Here is an 8,504-nt window from a genome sequence, read left to right on the forward strand (position 1 = left end):
AGAGAGCGTCTGACTGACTGGAGAGAGAGCGTCTGACTGACTGGAGAGAGAGCGTCTGACTGACTGGAGAGAGAGCGTCTGACTGACTGGAGAGAGAGCGTCTGACTGACTGGAGAGAGAGCGTCTGACTGACTGGAGAGAGAGCGTCTGACTGACTGGAGAGAGAGCATCTGTCTGACTGACTGGAGAGAGAGAGAGTGTCTGACTGACTGGAGAGAGAGAGAGTGTCTGACTGACTGACTGGAGAGAGAGTGTCTGACTGACTGACTGGAGAGAGTGTCTGACTGACTGACTGGAGAGAGAGAGTGTCTGACTGACTGACTGGAGAGAGAGAGTGTCTGACTGACTGACTGGAGAGAGAGGGTCTGACTGACTGACTGGAGAGAGAGAGTGTCTGACTGACTGACTGACTGGAGAGAGAGTGTCTGACTGACTGACTGGAGAGAGAGAGCGTCTGACTGACTGGAGAGAGAGCGTCTGACTGACTGGAGAGAGAGCGTCTGACTGACTGGAGAGAGAGAGAGTGTCTGACTGACTGACTGGAGAGAGAGAGAGTGTCTGACTGACTGACTGACTGGAGAGAGAGCGCGACTGACTGACTGAAGAGAGAGCGTCTGACTGACTGAAGAGATAGCGTCTGACTGACTGAAGAGAGAGCGTCTGACTGACTGAAGAGAGAGCGTCTGACTGACTGGAGAGAGAGCGACTGGAGAGAGAGCGTCTGACTGACTGGAGAGCGTCTGTCTGACTGACTGGAGAGCGTCTGTCTGACTGACTGGAGAGAGAGAGAGTGTCTGACTGACTGACTGGAGAGAGAGCGCGACTGACTGACTGAAGAGAGAGCGTCTGACTGACTGAAGAGATAGCGTCTGACTGACTGAAGAGAGAGCGTCTGACTGACTGAAGAGAGAGCGTCTGACTGACTGGAGAGAGAGCGACTGGAGAGAGAGCGTCTGACTGACTGGAGAGCGTCTGTCTGACTGACTGGAGAGCGTCTGTCTGACTGACTGGAGAGAGATTGTCTGACTGACTGACTGGAAAGAGATTGTCTGTCTGACTGACTGACTGGAAAGAGATTGTCTGTCTGACTGACTGACTGGAAAGATATTGTCTGTCTGACTGACTGACTGGAGAGAGAGTGTCTGACTGACTGACTGGAGAGAGAGTGTCTGACTGACTGACTGGAGAGAGAGTGTCTGACTGATTGACTGACTGACTGACTGGAGAGAGAGTGTCTTACTGACTGACTGGAGAGAGCGAGTGTCTGACTGACTGACTGGAGAGAGCGAGTGTCTGACTGACTGACTGGAGAGAGCGAGTCTGACTGACTGACTGGAGAGAGTGAGTGACTGACTGACTGACTGACTGGAGAGAGAGTGTGTCTGACTGACTGACTGGAGAGCGACTGACTGACTGAAGAGAGAGCGACTGACTGACTGAAGAGAGAGCGTCTGTCTGACTGACTGGAGAGAGAGAGAGCGTCTGACTGACTGACTGGAGAGAGAGTGTCTGACTGACTGACTGGAGAGAGAGAGTGTCTGACTGACTGACTGGAGAGAGTGTCTGACTGACTGACTGGAGAGAGAGAGTGTCTGACTGACTGACTGGAGAGAGAGAGAGTCTGACTGACTGGAGAGAGAGCGTCTGTCTGACTGACTGGAGAGAGAGAGAGCGTCTGACTGACTGACTGGAGAGAGAGTGTCTGACTGACTGACTGGAGAGAGAGAGTGTCTGACTGACTGACTGGAGAGAGAGAGTGTCTGACTGACTGACTGGAGAGAGAGAGTGTCTGACTGACTGACTGGAGAGAGAGAGCGTCTGACTGACTGGAGAGAGAGCGTCTGTCTGACTGACTGGAGAGAGAGTCAGTGTCTGACTGACTGGAGAGAGAGAGAGTGTCTGACTGACTGACCGGAGAGAGAGGGTCTGACTGACTGACTGGAGAGAGAGCGTCTGACTGACTGGAGAGAGAGCGTCTGACTGACTGGAGAGAGAGCGTCTGACTGACTGGAGAGAGAGCGTCTGACTGACTGGAGAGAGAGCGTCTGACTGACTGGAGAGAGAGCGTCTGACTGACTGGAGAGAGAGCGTCTGACTGACTGGAGAGAGAGCGTCTGTCTGACTGACTGGAGAGAGAGAAAGTGTCTGACTGACTGGAGAGAGAGTGTCTGACTGACTGACTGGAGAGAGAGAGTGTCTGACTGACTGACTGGAGAGAGAGAGTGTCTGACTGACTGACCGGAGAGAGAGGGTCTGACTGACTGACTGGGGAGAGAGTGTCTGACTGACTGACTGACTGGAGAGAGAGAGTGTCTGACTGACTGACTGACTGGAGAGAGAGAGTGTCTGACTGACTGACTGGAGAGAGAGAGTCTGACTGACTGACTGACTGACTGGAGAGAGAGAGTGTCTGACTGACTGACTGACTGGAGAGAGAGAGTGTCTGACTGACTGACTGGAGAGAGAGAGTCTGACTGACTGACTGACTGGAGAGAGAGAGTCTGACTGACTGACTGACTGGAGAGAGAGTGTGTCTGACTGACTGACTGGAGAGCGACTGACTGACTGAAGAGAGAGCGACTGACTGACTGGAGACAGAGCGTCTGACTGACTGGGGACAGAGCGTCTGACTGACTGGAGAGAGAGCGTCTGACTGACTGGAGAGAGAGCGTCTGACTGACTGGAGAGAGAGCGTCTGACTGACTGGAGAGAGAGCGTCTGACTGACTGGAGAGAGTGCGTCTGACTGACTGGAGAGAGTGCGTCTGACTGACTGGAGAGAGTGCGTCTGACTGACTGGAGAGAGTGCGTCTGACTGACTGGAGAGAGTGCGTCTGACTGACTGGAGAGAGTGCGTCTGACTGACTGGAGAGAGTGCGTCTGACTGACTGGAGAGAGTGCGTCTGACTGACTGGAGAGAGTGCGTCTGACTGACTGGAGAGAGTGCGTCTGACTGACTGGAGAGAGTGCGTCTGACTGACTGGAGAGAGTGCGTCTGACTGACTGGGGAGAGAGCGTCTGACTAACTGGGGAGAGAGTGTCTGACTGACTGACTGACTGGAGAGAGAGAGTGTCTGACTGACTGACTGGAGAGAGAGAGTGTCTGACTAACTGACTGGAGAGAGAGAGTCTGACTGACTGACTGACTGGAGAGAGAGAGTGTCTGACTGACTGACTGACTGGAGAGAGAGAGTGTCTGACTGACTGACTGGAGAGAGAGAGTCTGACTGACTGACTGACTGGAGAGAGAGAGTCTGACTGACTGACTGACTGGAGAGAGAGTGTGTCTGACTGACTGACTGGAGAGCGACTGACTGACTGAAGAGAGAGCGACTGACTGACTGGAGAGAGAGCGTCTGACTGACTGGAGACAGAGCGTCTGACTGACTGGGGACAGAGCGTCTGACTGACTGGAGAGAGAGCGTCTGACTGACTGGAGAGAGAGCGTCTGACTGACTGGAGAGAGAGCGTCTGACTGACTGGAGAGAGAGCGTCTGACTGACTGGAGAGAGTGCGTCTGACTGACTGGAGAGAGTGCGTCTGACTGACTGGGGAGAGAGCGTCTGACTGACTGGGGAGAGAGTGTCTGACTGACTGACTGACTGGAGAGAGAGAGTGTCTGACTGACTGACTGACTGACTGGAGAGAGAGAGTGTCTGACTGACTGACTGGAGAGAGAGAGTCTGACTGACTGACTGACTGGAGAGAGAGTGTCTGACTGACTGACTGACTGGAGAGAGAGAGTGTCTGACTGACTGACTGGATAGAGAGAGTCTGACTGACTGACTGACTGGAGAGAGAGAGTCTGACTGACTGACTGGAGAGCGACTGACTGACTGGAGAGAGAGCGACTGACTGACTGGAGAGAGAGCGTCTGACTGACTGGAGAGAGAGCGTCTGACTGACTGGGGACAGAGCGTCTGACTGACTGGAGAGAGAGCGTCTGACTGACTGGAGAGAGAGCGTCTGACTGACTGGAGAGAGAGCGTCTGACTGACTGGAGAGAGAGCGTCTGACTGACTGGAGAGAGTGCGTCTGACTGACTGGAGAGAGTGCGTCTGACTGACTGGAGAGAGTGCGTCTGACTGACTGGAGAGAGTGCGTCTGACTGACTGGAGAGAGTGCGTCTGACTGACTGGAGAGAGTGCGTCTGACTGACTGGAGAGAGTGCGTCTGACTGACTGGAGAGAGTGCGTCTGACTGACTGGAGAGAGTGCGTCTGACTGACTGGAGAGAGTGCGTCTGACTGACTGGAGAGAGTGCGTCTGACTGACTGGAGAGAGTGCGTCTGACTGACTGGGGAGAGAGCGTCTGACTGACTGGGGAGAGAGTGTCTGACTGACTGACTGACTGGAGAGAGAGAGTGTCTGACTGACTGACTGACTGGAGAGAGAGAGTGTCTGACTGACTGACTGGAGAGAGAGAGTCTGACTGACTGACTGACTGGAGAGAGAGAGTGTCTGACTGACTGACTGACTGGAGAGAGAGAGTGTCTGACTGACTGACTGGGGAGAGAGAGTCTGACTGACTGACTGGCGGAAGAGAGAGCGTCTGACTGACTGAAGAGAGAGCGTCTGACTGGCGGAAGAGAGAGCGTCTGACTGACTGGAGAGAGATTGTCTGACTGACTGACTGGAAAGAGATTGTATGTCTGACTGACTGACTGGAAAGAGTGTCTGTCTGACTGACTGACTGGAGAGAGAGTGTCTGACTGACTGACTGACTGGAGAGAGAGTGTCTGACTGACTGACTGGAGAGAGAGTGTCTGACTGACTGACTGGAGAGAGAGTGTCTGACTGATTGACTGACTGACTGACTGGAGAGAGAGTGTCTTACTGACTGACTGGAGAGAGAGTGTCTGACTGACTGACTGACTGGAGAGAGAGAGTGTCTGACTGACTGACTGGAGAGTGCGAGTGTCTGACTGACTGACTGGAGATAGCGAGTGTCTGACTGACTGACTGGAGAGAGTGAGTCTGACTGACTGACTGGAGAGAGTGAGTGTCTGACTGACTGACTGGAGAGAGTGAGTGTCTGACTGACTGACTGACTGGAGAGAGAGTGTGTCTGACTGACTGACTGGAGAGCGACTGACTGACTGAAGAGAGAGCGACTGACTGACTGGAGAGAGAGCGTCTGACTGACTGGAGACAGAGCGTCTGACTGACTGGGGACAGAGCGTCTGACTGACTGGAGAGAGAGCGTCTGACTGACTGGAGAGAGAGCGTCTGACTGACTGGGGACAGAGCGTCTGACTGACTGGAGAGAGAGCGTCTGACTGACTGGAGAGAGTGCGTCTGACTGACTGGAGAGAGTGCGTCTGACTGACTGGAGAGAGTGCGTCTGACTGACTGGAGAGAGTGCGTCTGACTGACTGGAGAGAGTGCGTCTGACTGACTGGAGAGAGTGCGTCTGACTGACTGGAGAGAGTGCGTCTGACTGACTGGAGAGAGTGCGTCTGACTGACTGGAGAGAGTGCGTCTGACTGACTGGAGAGAGTGCGTCTGACTGACTGGAGAGAGTGCGTCTGACTGACTGGGGAGAGAGCGTCTGACTGACTGGGGAGAGAGTGTCTGACTGACTGACTGACTGGAGAGAGAGAGTGTCTGACTGACTGACTGACTGGAGAGAGAGAGTGTCTGACTGACTGACTGGAGAGAGAGAGTCTGACTGACTGACTGACTGGAGAGAGAGAGTGTCTGACTGACTGACTGACTGGAGAGAGAGAGTGTCTGACTGACTGACTGACTGGAGAGAGAGAGTGTCTGACTGACTGACTGGAGAGAGAGAGTCTGACTGACTGACTGACTGGAGAGAGAGAGTCTGACTGACTGACTGACTGGAGAGAGAGAGTCTGACTGACTGACTGACTGCAGAGAGTGTGTCTGACTGACTGACTGTTGAAAGATGCAATATGTCACATCCTTGACACCTAAACAATCTAAACCCAGTGACCCAATGCCTAATCAGAACTCATTACTTATTTAGTTATCATTTTTCACATTATTAAACATTTGAACAAGTTGCATACAGTACTTCATAAATAACAAATGTATTCATGGATAAATGTTTTTATGGTTCAGAAATATGAATGGTCTGAAGATCTATCAACTCGTTAAAAAGCATCTTGTATTCAGTATTTCATTTCTTTGAGTGTTATTTAAACAACATGCATTAACAAGGCAGGTTTGCATTGTATCCTATGGAGGTATTATTTTTCTAATAATTTTCCTAATTCCATTTAGAACTTACCATAAACAAATACAAGATCTCCAACTCTCTTCTATTGATTGTGCTTTCTCTTCTCTCTTTCTGCAACAATCTGATTGAATGAGAGAAATGTCTCTGTACTGCACACAATAAAGAACAATCAAATGTATTAAGTCCTAAAATGTCTACTTCCAGACGTGCAGCAGTTGGCTGGTAATGACAGAGTGCTGGAGTGGAGGAGAAAGTAGTTGTGGGTCTGTCAGATAAAAATCATCCACGCATTGTGCTGGGATCACTTCAAGGAGCTTTATTGCATTAGTAACGGGGCACCACCCACAGGAGAGGATGGACCCCTTTCCAGGACACACACACTGTCGTCACGTACATATGCGCGCACAACTCTTGGCTGCAGTAAGAAAGCCATCGCCGTCTGCGTCCATTCAACATAGCCTAGATGTATGTTTTTATTACCTCTAAACAAAGAAACATTTTCTCATTAATGATGTTGATGTTTTGATTTTTGCTTGACCGGTCGCTAAGATTATATTTGGTTGTGATCTTTGCAAACAAACTATTTTGGATGCAGCAGTTGTTAGCTAGAATGCTTGTTAGCTAGAATGCTCAATGACATAGGATGTAGCAAAAGCTAGCCAAAGAGCCACTTTACTGGTTGAAGTTTAAATGTTTTTGTAGTATAATGCAGTTGATTTGCGATGATGACACACATTATATTAAAACTTCTTAGGGATCAAATCCCTTTAGCGGGATCGATTTGACAACATCTGGTGAAATGGCAGAGCGCCAAATTCAAATTAAATTACTATAAATATTCAACTTTCATGAAATCACACATGCAATACACCAAATTAAAGCTACACTTGTTGTTAATCCAGCCAACGTGTCAGACTTCAAAAAGGCTTTACGGCAAAAGCAAACCATGCTATTATCTGAGGACAGCACCCCATCAAACAAAGACAGACAATCATAATTCAACCCGCCAGGCGCGACACGCAACTCAGAAATAAAGATATAATTAATGTCGTACCTTTGACGAGCTTCTTCTGTTGGCACTCCAATATGTCCCATAAACATCACAATTGGTCCTTTTGTTCGATAAATTCTGTCGTTATATATCCAAAATGTCCATTTATTTGGCGCGTTTGATCCAGAAAAACACAGGTTCCAACTCGCGCAACATGACTACAAAATATCTCATAAATTACCTGTAATTTTTGTCCAAACATTTCAAACAACTTTCCTAATACAACTTTTAGGTATTTTTGTACGTAAATAATCGATCAAATTTAAGACAGGATAAACTGCGTTCAATACCGGACGAAAACAAAGTAGAGCGAGCTTTCAGGTCATACGCCTCTAACAAACAGTACACTTCACTCGACCCTCGTTCTGAACAGGGCTACTTCTTCATTTTTCAAAGGAAAAACATCAACCAATTTCTAAAGACTGTTGACATCCAGTGGAAGCGATAGGAACTGCAAGCAAGTGCCTTAGAAATCCAGATCCCCATAGAAACCTATTGAAAAGAGTGACCTCAAATATTTGTTTTCCTGGATGGTTTGTCCTCGGGGTTTCGCCTGCCAAATAAGTTCTGTTATACTCACAGACATCATTCAAACAGTTTTAGAAACTTCAGAGTGTTTTCTATCCAAATCTACTAATAATATGCATATCCTAGCTTCTGGGCCTTAGTAGCAGGCAGTTTACTTTGGGCACGCTTTTCATCCGGACGTGAAAATACCACCCCCTAGCCTTAAGAAGTTTTAAGCAGGACATTCATACAAGCCTTAAAACTTCTTAGGGCTAGGCGTCCCGCCAGCGTCCCGACAACTTCCAGTGAAATTGGAGGGCGCGCAATTCAAATAAATAATCATAAAAATGATGGATATTAAACATCTAGGTACATACCAGTGTCTTATATTGGTTAAAAGCTTAAATTCTTGTTAATGTAACTGCATTGGCCGATTTACAATAAGCTTTACAGCGAAAGCATGCAATGTGATTGTTTGAGAACGACGCCCCACATCAAAATATTTTTCAACCAACACATGCTTCATAAAATCAAAAATGGCGATTAAATATGAATTTACTTTTTGAAAAACTTCCTCTGATTTGCAATCCAAAGGGTCCCAGCTACAACATGCATGGTCGTTTTGTTAGATAAAATCCTTCTTTATATCCCAACAAGTCTGTATAGTTGGCGCCATCAATTTGAGTAATCCACTCGTTCAACATGCAGAGAAAGGAATCCAAAAAGCTACCACTAAACTTTGTTAA

The sequence above is a fragment of the Salvelinus fontinalis genome, chromosome 26 (genome assembly GCF_029448725.1).
Source record: "Salvelinus fontinalis isolate EN_2023a chromosome 26, ASM2944872v1, whole genome shotgun sequence".
Classification (NCBI taxonomy): Eukaryota; Metazoa; Chordata; class Actinopteri; order Salmoniformes; family Salmonidae; genus Salvelinus; species Salvelinus fontinalis.